Genomic DNA, 14993 nt, shown 5'->3' with positions numbered 1-14993 from the left:
AATTACTCACAAACGGGTAAGAAAAGGTAGTATTGCCACTCCATACATGATCAAAACAGGGAGCGGAGGTGGTTCAGCTGCAACGTGTGAATGTCTGACTATAGTTTGTAAAAAGCGGGTAAGACAAGGTGCGAATGCCCGACAATGTATGATCAAAAGTGGGAGCGGAGGTGTTCGGCTGCAAGGTCTGAATATCCAACCATAATTTCTAAAAACCGGGTAAGAAGAGGCTCGAAAGCCCGACTTTACACCATCAAAAGCGGGAGCGGAGGTGTTCAGCTGCAAGAAGGTGTGAATGTTCGACTAAAGTTTGTAAAAATCTGGTAAGACAAGGTATGAATGTCCGACAATGTATGATCAAAAGCGGGAGCGGAGGTGTTCATCTGCAAGCAGGTCTGAATGTCCATCAATAATTGCTAGAAAACATGAAAGTAAAAATTTCTAAAATCAAACCACACATGATCATAAGTGGGAGAGGAGGCGTTCAGCTGCAAGAAGGTGTGAATATCCACCCATAATTCCTGAAAAATGGGTAAAAAAAAGGTGTGAATGCCCAACCATACATCATCAAAAGCAGCTGTGGATGTGTTCGGCTACAAGAAGGTGTGAACGTCCAACCAAAGTTTGTAAAAAGCAGTTAAGAAAAGGTTCGAATATCCAACCAAACATAATCAAAAGCGGGAGCAGAACTCTTCGACTGCAAGTAGGTGTGGATGTCAGATCATAATTTGCAAAAAGCTGATGAGAAAGGGTGAGAATGCCCGACTATACACCATCAAATGCGGGAGCGGAGTTGTTTGTCTGTGAGTAGGTGTGAATCTGCGACCATAATTGCTGAAAAATGTGTTAGAAAAGGTAAGAATGCCGGTCCATACATCATCAAAAGCGAGAGAGGTGGTGTTCTGCTGAAAGTAGGTGTGAATGTCCAGCCATAATTACTCACAAACGGGTAAGAAAAGGTAGTATTGCCAGACCATACATGATCAAAACAGGAAGCGGAGGTGGTTCAGCTGCAACGTGTGAATGTCTGACTATAGTTTGTAAAAAGCGGGTAAGACAAGGTGCGAATGCCCGACAATGTATAATCAAAAGAGGGAGCGGAGGTGTTCAGCTGCAAGAAGGTGTGAATGTTCGACTAAAGTTTGTAAAAATCTGGTAAGACAAGGTGCGAATGCCCGACAATGTATGATCAAAAGCGGGAGCGGAGGTGTTCAGCTGCAAGAAGGTCTGAATGTCCATCAATAATTGCTAGAAAAAAATAAAGTAAAAATTTCGAAAATCAAACCGCACATGATCATAAGTGGGAGAGGAGGTGTTCAGCTGCAAGAAGGTGTGAACGTCCACCCATAATTGCTGAAAAATGGGTAAAAAAAAGGTGCGAATACCCAACCATACATCATCAAAAGCAGGTGTTAATGTCAGATCATAATTTGCAAAAAGCTGATGAGAAAGGGTGAGAATGCCCGACTATACACCATCAAATGCGGGAGCGGAGTTGTTTGTCTGTGAGTAGGTGTGAATCTCCGACCATAATTGCTGAAAAATGTGTTAGAAAAGGTAAGAATGCCGGTCCATACATCATCAAAAGCGAGAGAGGTGGTGTTCTGCTGAAAGTAGGTGTGAATGTCCAGCCATAATTACTCACAAACGGGTAAGAAAAAGTAGTATTGCCAGACCATACATGATCAAAACAGGGAGCGGAGGTGGTTCAGCTGCAAGAAGGTGTGAATGTCCGACTAAAGTTCAAATATATTAACAAAAGCGGGAGGAGAGGTCTTCGGATGAGAGTGGTTTAGAATTTCCAACCATAATCTATAAAATGCGGTGAAAAAAAGGTGTGATAGAACACTAAAAGGTGGAGCGGAAGTGTTCGGCTGCAAGAAGGTGTGAATGTCCGACTATATTTGGTGAAAAGCAGGGGAAGCAAGGTCTGAATGCCCAACCTTACATCATCAAAAGCGAGATCAGAGGTGTTTGGCTGCAAGAAGGCCATAGTTTGCCAAAAGCGGGTAAGGTGCGAATGACCGACTAAATATCAACAAAAGTGGGGGCGGAGGTCTTCGGATGCAAGTGGGTGTGAATATCCCACCATACAAGTATGGTGGAGAGGAAGCTGTGAATTGCTGACCATAGTTTGCAAAAAGCGGGTGAGAAAAGGTGCGAATGTCCAACCATACACCATCAAAACAGGGAGCGGAGGTGTTTGACTGCGACAAGGTGTGAATGTCCACCCATAATTAATGAAAAGCGGGCAAGAAGTGGGTTCGAATGCCCAACCACACATCATCAAAAGCAGGAGTGGATGTGTTCGGCTATAAGAAGGTTTGAATGTCCGAGCATAGTTTGTAAAAAGCGGGTAAGATAATGTTCGAATTCCCGAATATATACCATCAAAAGCGGAAGCGGAGGTGTTCGGTTGCAAGAAGGTGTGAACGTCCGACCAAAGTTTGTAAAAAGCAGTTAAGAAAAGGTTCGAATATCCAACCAAACAAAATCAAAAGCAGGAGCAGAGCTGTTCGACTGCAAGTAGGTGTGAATGTCCAGCCATAATTACTCACAAATGGGTAAGAAAAGGTAGTATTGCCACTCCATACATGATCAAAACAGGGAGCGGAGGTGGTTCAGCTGCAACGTGTGAATGTCTGACTATAGTTTGTAAAAAGCGGGTAAGACAAGGTGCGAATGCCCGACAATGTATGATCAAAAGAGGGAGCGGAGGTGTTCGGCTGCAAGGTCTGAATATCCAACCATAATTTCTAAAAACCGGGTAAGAAAAGGCTCGAAAGCCCGACTTTACACCATCAAAAGCGGGAGCGGAGGTGTTCAGCTGCAAGAAGGTGTGAATGTTCGACTAAAGTTTGTAAAAATCTGGTAAGACAAGTTATGAATGCCCGACAATGTATGATCAAAAGCGGGAGCGGAGGTGTTCAGCTGCAAAGAAGGTCTGAATGTCCATCAATAATTGCTAGAAAACATGAAAGTAAAAATTTCTAATATCAAACCGCACATGATCATAAGTGGGAGAGGAGGTGTTCAGCTGCAAGAAGGTGTGAATATCCACCCATAATTCCTGAAAAATGGGTAAAAAAAAGGTGCGAATGCCCAACCATACATCATCAAAAGCAGCTGTGGATGTGTTCGGCTACAAGAAGGTGTGAACGTCCAACCAAAGTTTGTAAAAAGCAGTTAAGAAAAGGTTCGAATATCCAACCAAACATAATCAAAAGCGGGAGCAGAACTGTTCGACTGCAAGTAGGTGTGGATGTCAGATCATAATTTGCAAAAAGCTGATGAGAAAGGGTGAGAATGCCCGACTATACACCATCAAATGCGGGAGCGGAGTTGTTCGTCTGTGAGTAGGTGTGAATCTCCGAACATAATTGCTGAAAAATGTGTTAGAAAAGGTAAGAATGCCGGTCCATACATCATCAAAAGCGAGAGAGGTGGTGTTCTGCTGAAAGTAGGTGTGAATGTCCAGCCATAATTACTCACAAACGGGTAAGAAAAGGTAGTATTGCCAGACCATACATGATCAAAACAGTAAGCGGAGGTGGTTCAGCTGCAAGAAGGTGTGGATGTCTGACTATAGTTTGTAAAAAGCGGGTAAGACAAGGTGCGAATGCCCGACAATGTAAGGCAAGGCAAGACAAGGCAAGTATATTTGTATAGCACAATTCAACAACAAGGTGATTCAAAGTGCTTCACAGAGACATTAAAACAGAAGAAATAAAAAGCATGATTTAAAATTTAAACAAAAGAAGGAAATAAGAACAATAGATAAAATCAGAAAAAATTATATATATGAAAGATAAAATCAATAGTTAAAACATGATTCCGTTTTGAAACTCAAGCTTATTCAAATGCAGCTTAAAATAGATGTGTCTTCAACCTGGACTTAAATACACTGAGTGTTTCAGCTGATCTGAGGCTTTCTGGGACTTTGTTCCAGACATGTGGAGCATAGAAGCTGAATGCAGCTTCTCCATGTCTGGTTTTGACTCTGGGAACTGATAAAATACCGGATCCAGATGACCTGAGGGGTCTGGAAGGTTCATAGTGGGTCAGGAGGTCACTGATGTATTTTGGTCCTTGACCATTCAGAGCTTTATAGACCAGCATCAGAACTTTAAAGTCTATCCTCTGATGGACAGGCAGCCAGTGTAAAGACTTGAGAGCTGGACTGTGATGTGCTCCACTTTTTTGGTCTTAGTGAGGACTCGAGCAGCTGAGTTCTGGATGAGCTGCAGTTGTCTAACTGACTTTTTAGGCAGACCTGTAAAGATGCTATTACAATAATCAAGCCTACTAAAGATGAATGCATGGACTAGTTTTTCCAGGTCCTGCTGAGACATCAGATCTTTTAGCCTTGATATATTCTTAAGGTGATAGTAGGCTGACTTTGTTAATGCCTTAATGTGTTTGTCCAAATTTAGGTCTGAGTCCATCACTACACCCAGATTTCTGGCCTGGTTGGTCGTTTTTAGATTTATAGATTGAAGCTCTGTGGTGACTTTCAATCGTTTATCTTTGGCTCCAAAGACAATTACCTCAGTTTTGTTTTTGTTTAGCTGGAGGAAGTTGTGGCACATCCAGTCATTAATCTCCTCAATGCATTTTCCAAGGGCCTGTACAGGCCCTCTGTCTCCTGGTGACATTGTTATATACATCTGTGTGTCATCTGCATAGCTATGGTAGTTTATTTGGTTGTTTTTTATAATCTGTACCAGTGGGAGCATGTAGATGTTAAAAAGAAGAGGTCCCAGGATGGAACCTTGGGGAACTTGTGATTCTTGTCTGCTCAGATGTAAAGTTACCTATTGACACAAAGTACTTCCTGTTCTCTAAGTATGTTTTGAACCAGTTTAGTACAGTTCCGGAAAGACCAGCCCAGTTCTCCAGTTGTTTGAGTAATATATTGTGGTCAACTGTATCAAAGGCAGCACTGAGATCCAGTAAAACTAAGACTGACATTTTTCCACTGTCTGTATTCAGACATATGTCATTAAACACTTTGGTCAGAGCAGTCTCAGTGCTGTGGTGCTGTCTAAAGCCTGACTGGAAGGTATCATAGCAGTTATTTTGTGTTAAAAAGTAATTAAGCTGTTGAAAAACCGCTTTTTCAATGATCTTACTTAAAAATGGGAGATTTGAGATGGGCCTGTAGTTGTTCATTTGCGTCTTATCAAGATTGTCCTTTTTCAGCAGAGGTTTAATTACAGCTGTTTTTAGTGGCTCTGGAAACACACCTGACGTTAAGGACAGGTTCACAATCAGTAACAGGTCTGACTCCAAAGTCTTTGAGACCCCTTTGAAAAAACCTGTTGGTAGGATGTCTAAACAGCAAGAGGAGGACTTCAGGTGACGTAAGATGTCCTCCAGGTCTTTACTGTTAATGGGTTGAAATAGTGTCATGGTGTTTAAACCGGTTTTCGGTGGACACAGTACATATGCTGAACCTGCTGCTGATGTACCAACTGCTTGTCTAATATTTTGGACTTTGTCTATGAAGAATTTGGCAAAGTCATTGCAGGCCATGGTGGAATGGAGTTCATTTGCCACTGACACAGGAGGGTTTGTTAGCCTGTCAACTGTAGCAAATAAGGCCCGAGCATTATGACTGTTTTTGGTGATGATGTCAGGGAAGTAGGATTTCCTTGCATTCCTCAGTTGTAAATTATAAGAGTGAAGTTTCTCTTTATAGATGTCATAATGAACCTGGAGATTTGTTTTTCTCCATCGGCGCTCAGCTTTCCGACACACTCTTTTCCCATTTTTCACCAGTGTGGAATTTCGCCATGGAGACTTCTTCCTTCCAGAGATAACCTTCACCTTAATGGGAGCAATAGTATCCATAACATTTAACATTTTAGTATTAAAGCTACTGACGAGCTCACTGACTGAACCCCCGGACAGGGCAGGTGCTAAGGAGAAAACCTGGTTAAAGATCTTACTACTGTTTTCAGTTTTGAGATCACTGCTGTTGAGACATTTGTGTGCACTGAAATCGTACTCTCAAAGAAAACACAGGAATGGTCAGACAGGCCCACATCAGACACAGTAATCTTTGAAATACTTAGACCCTTGGAGATCACTAAGTCTAGAGTGTGCCCCCTATTGTGCGTAGGCTCTGTTATATGCTGAGTCAGCCCAAAGTTGTCCAGAGTGTTACTCAGGTCTTTAGTCCCTCTGTCCTGAGGATTGTCCATATGGATGTTAAAATCACCAACAATAATTATACAGTCAAAATCAACACAGATCATAGACAGCAGTTCACTGAGGTCTTCAGAAAAATCTGAACAGTATTTAGGGGGCCTGTAAATATTCAGAAACAGGACACTGGGTGAGGCCTTCACCTGTATAGCCATATATTCAAAGGACTGAAAACTTCCAGGAGATAACTGCTTACATTGAAAGGATTCATTGAATAAGACTGCGACCCCTCCTCCTCTCCTGCTCACTCTGGCCTCGCTGATAAAACTGTAACCAGGAGGGGTTGACTCAATAAGAACAGCAGCACTGTTATTTTGTTCCAACCAAGTTTCAGTTAAAAACATAAAATCCAGGGTGTGCTCAGTGATAAAATCATCAATTAAGAATGTTTTCCCAGCTAAAGACCTAACATTTAATAAAGCCAACTTAAGTGTTTTAGAGGTATTATTTGCCCCCTCGTGTTTGGGTGCAGTCTGTGGCACACAAGGTATGTTTACTTTATTTAAAGATCTTTTTGAGTGCAACTCTCTGTGTTTTGACTGGGTCACATTTCTCCTTCTGTCACCTAAAAGTACAGAAATTTTAAGATCTTCTAATAAACAGGGTCCCAGCTTGTCCTGGGAAAAGTCACGACTGTCAGAATTCACACAGCCTGGACCCCTCACACATCACACATCAGACTGCGGAGACAGTACATGGTGGCAGCGTGAAGGGACAGAAGGGGGTGGGGCTGGGCTCCGTCGCTTCGGCTGCTCTAGTAGGGGCGGGGCTCGGCGGGGAACCTTTGGCCGCTTTGGTGGGGGGTTTATGGGGGATAAAAAGGGATTGGGCTGGGGGGTAGATCTAAGCCCAGCATTGACCCGTTCCATCATCTCCTCAGTGAATTTCAGGTGAGGGGAGGAGGAGGGAGAAAGGGAGGGTGAGGAGCACAATGACCTGTCAGGGGTTTGGGGGGCTGGGGAAGGTCCTGGTCCTGGTCCCTGGTCCTGGTCATTAGTGCTGTTGAGAGGGTTTGGGGCAAATAAAGACCTCTCTTCTTGCCTCTGATGTCTCTCCTTTCCAAAGTTCCTCTTGGGTGGGGGCAGATGGAGTTCCTTCTCAAGGTTTCTGCTGGGATTTGTTTGTTCCTCTCTATGAGATAACTCCTTGTTTATCTCAGCCTTGGCCCCGAGCACAGATGGATGACGTAGGAAATAAAATATGTTGGAGGTGAACAGTTTCAACCCTGACTTGTTAAAATTAAATCCATTTGCCATGTATGATCAAAAGAGGGAGCGGAGGTGTTTGGCTGCAAGGTCTGAATGTCCAGCCATAATTTCTAAAAACCGGGTAAGAAAAGGCTCGAAAGCCCGACTTTACACCATCAAAAGCGGGAGCGGAGGTGTTCAGCTGCAAGAAGGTGTGAATGTTCGACTAAAGTTTGTAAAAATCTGGTAAGACAAGGTGCGAATGCCCAACAATGTATGATCAAAAGCGGGAGCGGAGGTGTTCAGCTGCAAGAAGGTCTGAATGTCCATCAATAATTGCTAGAAAACATGAAAGTAAAAATTTCGAAAATCAAACCGCACATGATCATAAGTGGGAGAGGAGGTGTTCCGCTGCAAGAAGATGTGAATATCCACCCATAATTCCTGAAAAAAGGGGAAAAAAATGGTGCGAATGCCCAACCATACATCATCAAAAGCAGCTGTAGATGTGTTCGGCTACAAGAAGGTGTGAACGTCCAACCAAAGTTTGTAAAAAGCAGTTAAGAAAAGGTTCGAATATCCAACCAAACATAATCAAAAGCGGGAGCAGAACTGTTCGACTGCAAGTAGGTGTGGATGTCAGATCCATCCATCCATCCATCATCTGCCGCTTATCCGGGGGTCGGGTCGCGGGGGCAGCAGCTTGAGCAGAGAAACCCAGACGTCTCTGTCCCCGGCCACTTCCTCCAGCTCTTCCGGGGGGACCCCGAGGCGTTCCCAGGCCAGCCGAGAGACATAGTCTCTCCAGCGTGTCCTGGGTCTTCCCCGGGGTCTCCTCCCAGTGGGACGTGCCCGGAACACCTCCCCAGGGAGGCGCCCAGGGGGCATCCTAACCAGATGCCCGAGCCACCTCATCTGACTCCTCTCAATGCGGAGGAGCAGCGGTTCTACTCCGAGCCCCTCCCGGATGACTGAGCTTTTCACCCTATCTCTAAGGGAGAGCCCAGACACCCTGCGGAGGAAACCCATTTCGCCCGCTTGTATTCGCGATCTTGTTCTTTCGGTCACTACCCACAACTCGTGACCATAGGTGAGGATGGGAACGTAGATTGACCAGTAAGTAGAGAGCTTCGCCTTCTGGCTCAGCTCCCTCTTCACAACGACGGGTCGGTGCAGAGCCCGCAACACTGCAGACGCCGCACCGATCCGCCCGTCAATCTCCCGCTCCATTCGTCCCTCACTCGTGAACAAGACCCCGAGATACTTGAACTCCTCCACTTGGGGAAGGATCTCATTCCCGACCCGGAGAGAGCATTCCACCCTTTTCCGGCTGAGAACCATAGTCTCGGATTTGGAGGTGCTGATTCTCATCCCAGCCGCTTCACACTCGGCTGCGAATCGCTCCAGTGAGAGCTGAAGGTCACGGCCTGACGACGCTAACAGAACCACATCATCTGCAAAAAGCAGAGACCCGATTCTGAGGTCGCCAAATCGGACACCCTCAACTCCCTGGCTGCGCCTAGAAATTCTGTCCATAAAAGTTAGGAACAGAATCGGTGACAAAGGGCAGCCCTGACGGAGTCCAACTCTCACGTATCCGACGTATCCGACTTACTGCCGGCAATGCGGACCAAACTCTGGCACCGGTCATACAGAGACCGAACGGACCCTATCAAGGGGTCCGGCACTCCATATTCCCGGAGCACCCCCCACAGGACTCCACGAGGGACACGGTCGAACGCTTTCTCCAAGTCCACAAAACACATGTAGACTGGTTGGGCGAACTCCCATGCACCCTCCAGGATCCTGCCGAGGGTATAGAGCTGGTCCACTGTTCCACGGCCAGGACGAAAGCCACACTGCATCTCCTGAATCCGAGGCTCGATTATCCGACGGATCCTCCTCTCCAATACCCCCGAATAGACCTTACCAGGGAGGCTGAGGAGTGTGATACCCCTATAGTTGGAACACACCCTCCGGTCCCCCTTTTTAAAGAGGGGGACCACCACCCCAATCTGCCAGTCCAGAGGCACTGTCCCCGATGTCCACGCGATGCTGCAGAGGCGTGTCAGCCAAGACAGCCCTACAACATCCAGAGCCTTGAGAAACTCAGGACGGACCTCATCCACCCCCGGGGCCTTGCCACCGAGGAGCTTTTTGACCACCTCGGCAACCTCAGCCCCAGAAATGGGAGGCCCCGTCTCCGAGCTCTCCGACTCTGCCTCTTCCGAGCACGTGTTGGTAGGATTGAGGAGTTCCTCGAAGTACTCCCCCCACCGACTCACAACATCCCTAGTTGAGGTCAGCAAAGCCCCGTCCCCACTGTAAACAGTGTTGACTGTGAGCCGCTTCCCCCCCCTGAGACGCCGGATGGTGGACCAGAATCTCTTCGAGGCCGTCCGGAAATCGTTCTCCATGGTCTCACCGAACTCCTCCCAGGCCCGAGTTTTTTTCTCAGCAACCGCCGAAGCCGCAGCCCGTCTGGCCTGTCGGTACCTATCAGCTGCTTCCAGGGTCCCACTGGCCAAAAAGGCCCGATAGGACTCCTTCTTCAGCTTGACGGCTTCCCTCACCACTGGTGTCCACCAGCAGGTTCGAGGGTTGCCGCCACGACAGGCACCGACCACCTTACGGCCACAACTCCGATCAGCTGCCTCGGCAATGGAGTCACGGAACATGGCCCATTCGGACTCAATGTCCCCCACCTCCCCCGGGATATGGTTGAAGCTCTGCCGGAGGTGGGAGTTAAAGCTCCTTCTGATGGGGGATTCTGACAAACGCTCCCAGCAGACCCTCACAATACGTTTGGGCCTGCCAGGTCTGATCGGCATCCTCCCCCACCAGCGGAGCCAACTCACCACCAGGTGGTGATCAGTTGACAGCTCCGCCCCTCTCTTCACCCGAGTGTCCAGGACATACGGCCGCAAGTCCGATGATACAACCACAAAGTCGATCATCGAACTGCGGCCAAGGATGTCCTGGTGCCAAGTGCACATATGGACACCCTTATGTCTGAACATGGTGTTCGTTATGGACAGTCCATGACCAGCACAGAAGTCCAACAACATAACACCACTCTGGTTCAGATCGGGGGGGCCGTTCCTCCCAATCACACCCCTCCAGGTCTCACTGTCATTGCCCACGTGAGCATTGAAGTCCCCCAGCAGAACGAGGGAGTCTCCGGTAGGAGCATTCTCCAGTGCCTCCCCCAGAGACTCCAAAAAGGGTGGGTACTCTGAACTGCTGTTTGGCGCATAGGCACAAACAACAGTCAGGACTCGTCCCCCCACCCGAAGGCGGAGGGAGGCTACCCTCTCGTTCACTGGGGTAAACCCCAATGTACTGGCACACAGCCGGGGGGCAATAAGTATGCCCACACCTGCTCTGCGCCTCTCACCACGGGCAACTCCAGAGTGGAAGAGAGTCCAACCCCTCTCAAGAGGACTGGTTCCAGAGCCCAAGCCGTGCGTCGAGGTGAGTCCGACTATATCTAGCCGGAACCGCTCAGCCTCGCGCACCAGCTCCGGCTCCTTCCCCAACAGAGAGGTGACATTCCACGTCCCAAGAGCTAGCTTCAGTAGCCGAGGATCAGACCGCCAAGGCCTCTGCCTTCGGCCGCTACCCAGCTCACATCGCACCCGACCCCCTTGGCCCCTCCCACGGGTGGTGAGCCCGTCGGAAGGGGGACCCACGTCATCATTTCGGGCTATGCCCGACCGAGCCCCATGGGCACAGACCCGGCCACCAGGCGCCCGCTGCGAGGCCCCACCCCCGGGCCTGGCTCCGGGGGGAGGCCCCGGTGTCCCATATCCGGGCAAGGGATCACGAGGTCCAAATTTTTTGTTCATCATAAGGGGTCTTTTGAGCTGTTCTTTGTCTGGTCCCTCATCTAGGATCTGCTTGCCTTGGGTGACCCTACCAGGGGCTTAAAGCCCCGAGCAACATAGCTCCCGGACTCATTGGGGCACGCAAACTCCCCCACCACGATAAGGTGACAGCTCAGGAGGGAGGGATGTCAGATCATAATTTGCAAAAAGCTGATGAGAAAGGGTGAGAATGCCCAACTATACACCATCAAGTGCGGGAGCGGAGTTGTTCGTCTGTGAGTAGGTGTGAATCTCCGACCATAATTGCTGAAAAATGTGTTAGAAAAGGTAAGAATGCCGGTCCATACATCATCAAAAGCGAGAGAAGTGGTGTTCTGCTGAAAGTAGGTGTGAATGTCCAGCCATAATTACTCACAAACGGGTAAGAAAAGGTAGTATTGCCAGACCATACATGATCAAAACAGGGAGCGGAGGTGGTTCAGCTGCAAGAAGGTGTGAATGTCTGACTAAAGTTCAAATATATTAACAAAAGCGAGAGGAGAAGTCTTCGGATGAGAGTGTTTGAGAATTTCCAACCATAATCTATAAAATGCGGTGAAAAAAAGGTGTTATAGAACACTAAAAGGTGGAGCGGAAGTGTTCGGCTGCAAGAAGGTGTGAATGTCCGACTATATTTGGTGAAAAGCATGTGAAGCAAGGTCTGAATGCCCAACCTTACATCATCAAAAGCGAGATCAGAGGTGTTTGGCTGCAAGAAGGCCATAGTTTGCCAAAAGCGGGTAAGGTGCGAATGACCGACTAAATATCAACAAAAGTGGGGGCGGAGGTCTTCGGATGCAAGTGGGTGTGAATATTCCACCATACAAGTATGGTGGAGAGGAAGCTATGAATTGCTGACCATTGTTTGCAAAAAGCGGGTGAGAAAAGGTGCGAATGTCCAACCATACATGATCAAAACAGGGAGCGGACGTGTTTGGCTGCGACAAGGTTTTAATGTCCACCCATAATTAATGAATAGCGGGCAACAAGTAGGTTCCAATGCCCAACCATACATCATCAAAAGCAGGAGTGGATGTGTTCGGCTACAAGAAGGTTTGAATGTCCGAGCATAGTTTGTAAAAAGCGGGTAAGAAAAGCTTCGAATGCCCGAACATACACCATCAAAAGACAGACCGGACGTGTTCCGCTGTAAGTAGGTGTGAATGCCCAACCATAGTTGGTAAAAAGAAGGTAAGAAAAGGTTCAAATATCCGACTGTACACAATCAATAGCGGGAGCGGATGTGTTCGGCTACAAGAAGGTGTGAAAGTCTCACCATGGTTTGTAAAAAGCGGGTAAGAAAAGGTGCGAATGCCCGACAATGTATGATCAAAAGAGGGAGCGGAGGTTTTCGGCTACAAGAAGGTCTGAATGTCCGACCAAAGTTTGTAAAAAGCGGGTAAGAAAGGTTTGAATGCCCGACTATACACCATCAAAAGCGGGAGCGGAGGTGTTGCACTGTAAGACGGTGTGAATGTCTGACCATAGTTTGTAAAAAGCAGTAGGTGTGAATGTCAGATCATAATTTGCAAAAAGCTGATGAGAAAGGGTGAGAATGCCCTACTATACACCATCAAATGCGAGAGCGGAGGTGTTTGTCTGTGAGTAGGTGTGAATGTCCCACCCTAGTTGCTGAAAAATGTGTTAGAAAAGGTAAGAATGCCAGCCCATACATCATCAAAAGCGGGAGTAGTGGTGTTCGGCTGCAAGAAGGTGTGAATATCCAGCCATAATTACTCACAAACGGGTAAGAAAAGGTAAGAATACCAAACCATAAATTATCAAAAGCGGCAGCAGAGATGTTCGGCTGGTATTTATAAATGTCTAGATAGATTTGAACAAAAAACAACGTAGTATTTTGCAGTAAAAGAAAGAAAGGTTCAGAAATCCGAGAAAAAGCTTTTCATGAGTTCTGCATGATTTGGGATTTTGCTTATAAAATGCATTCCTTCAATCAAACTATGGTAAAACGGCTTTTACCTTCATATTTATCAATGTCTAGATCGACTTCAACAAAGAACAACATTAGATTTTGCAGTAGAAGAAAGAGAGACACTGAAGGATCAGGAATCCGAGAATAAGCTTATTTTCATACGTTCTGCATGATTTGGGATTTTGCTATAAAATGAATTCCTTCACTCAAACTATGTTAAAACTGCTTTTACCTTCATATTTATCAATGTCTAGATCGACTTCAACAAAGAACAAAATTGTATATTGCAGTAGAAGAAAGAGCAACACTGAAGGAACAGGAATCCGAGAATAAGCTTACTTTCATACGTTCTGCATGATTTGGGATTTTATGTATAAAATGAATTCCTTCACTCAAACCAAGTGAAAACTTCTTTGTCCTTCATATTTATCAAGGTCTAGATCGACTTCAACAAAGAACAACATTGTATATTGCAGTAGAAGAAAGAGAGACACTGAAGGAACAGGAATCCGAGAATAAGCTTCTTTTCATACGTTCTGCATGATTTGGGATTTTGCTATAAAATGAATTCCTTCACTCAAACTATGTTAAAACTGCTTTTAACTTCATATTTATCAATGTCTAGATCGACTTCAACAAAGAACAACATTGTATATTGCAGTAGAAGAAAGAGCAACACTGAAGGAACAGGAATCCAAGAATAAGCTTATTTTCATACGTTCTGCATGATTTCGGATTTTCCTATAAAATGAATTGCTTTGCTCAAACCAAGTTAAAATTGCTTTGTCTTCATATTTATCAATGTCAAAGCAGTTTTAACATAGTTTGAGTGAAGGAATTCATTTTAAAACAAAATCTCAAAACATGCACAACACATGAAAAGCTTATTCTCGGATTCCTGATCCTTCAGTGTTGCTATTTGTTATATTGCAAAGTACAACGTGTTTTCTTTGTTTTGTTTAAATCTATCTCGACATTGATAAATATGGAAGGACAAAGCAGGTTTAACTTGGTTTGAGCAAAGCAATTCATTTTGTAGCAAAATCCGAAATCGTGAAGAACTCATGAAAGCAAGCTTATACTCGGATTCCTGAAACTTTTAGATCTTAGATTTGCTCTTTCTTTTACTGCAAAGTACGTTGGGGTTTTTTTTTGTTTAAATCTTTCTAGACAAGGTAAATATGAAGGACAAATCAGTTTTAACATAGTTTGAGTGAAGGAATGCATTTTATAAGCAAAATCCCAAATCATGCAAAACTAACGAAAAGCTTTTTCTCGCTTTTCACTGCTTTTTACAAACTGGTCGGACGTTCACACCTTCTTGCAGCCGAACAATTCCGCTTCCACTTTTGATGGTGTATATTCGGGCATTCAAACCTTTTCTTACCCGCTTTTTACAAACCATGGTCGGACTTTCACACCTTCTTGCAGCCGAACACCACCTCTCCCGCTTTTGATGATGTATGGTCCAGCATTCTTACCTTTTCTAACACATTTTTCAGCAATTATGGTCGGACATTCACACCTACTCACAGCCAAACACTTCCGCTCCCGCATTTGATGGTGTTTAGTCAGGCATTCTCACCCTTTCTCATCAACTTTTTGCATATGATCTGATATTCACACCTACTTGCAGTCGAACACCTCTGCTTCCGCTTTTGATGGTACATATTTGGGCATTCGAACCTTTTGTTACCCGCTTTTTACATACCATGGGTGGACTTTCACACCTTCTTGTAGCCGAACAACTCTGCTCCCGCTATTGATTGTGTACAGTCGCGCTTTTTACCAACTATG

The sequence above is a fragment of the Leuresthes tenuis genome, unplaced genomic scaffold, assembly GCF_036924035.1.
Source record: "Leuresthes tenuis unplaced genomic scaffold, fLeuTen1.0.hap1 SCAF_5, whole genome shotgun sequence".
NCBI lineage: Eukaryota > Metazoa > Chordata > Actinopteri > Atheriniformes > Atherinopsidae > Leuresthes > Leuresthes tenuis.
The sequence above is the reverse complement of the archived record's forward strand: the minus strand, read 5'-3'. Positions refer to the sequence as shown.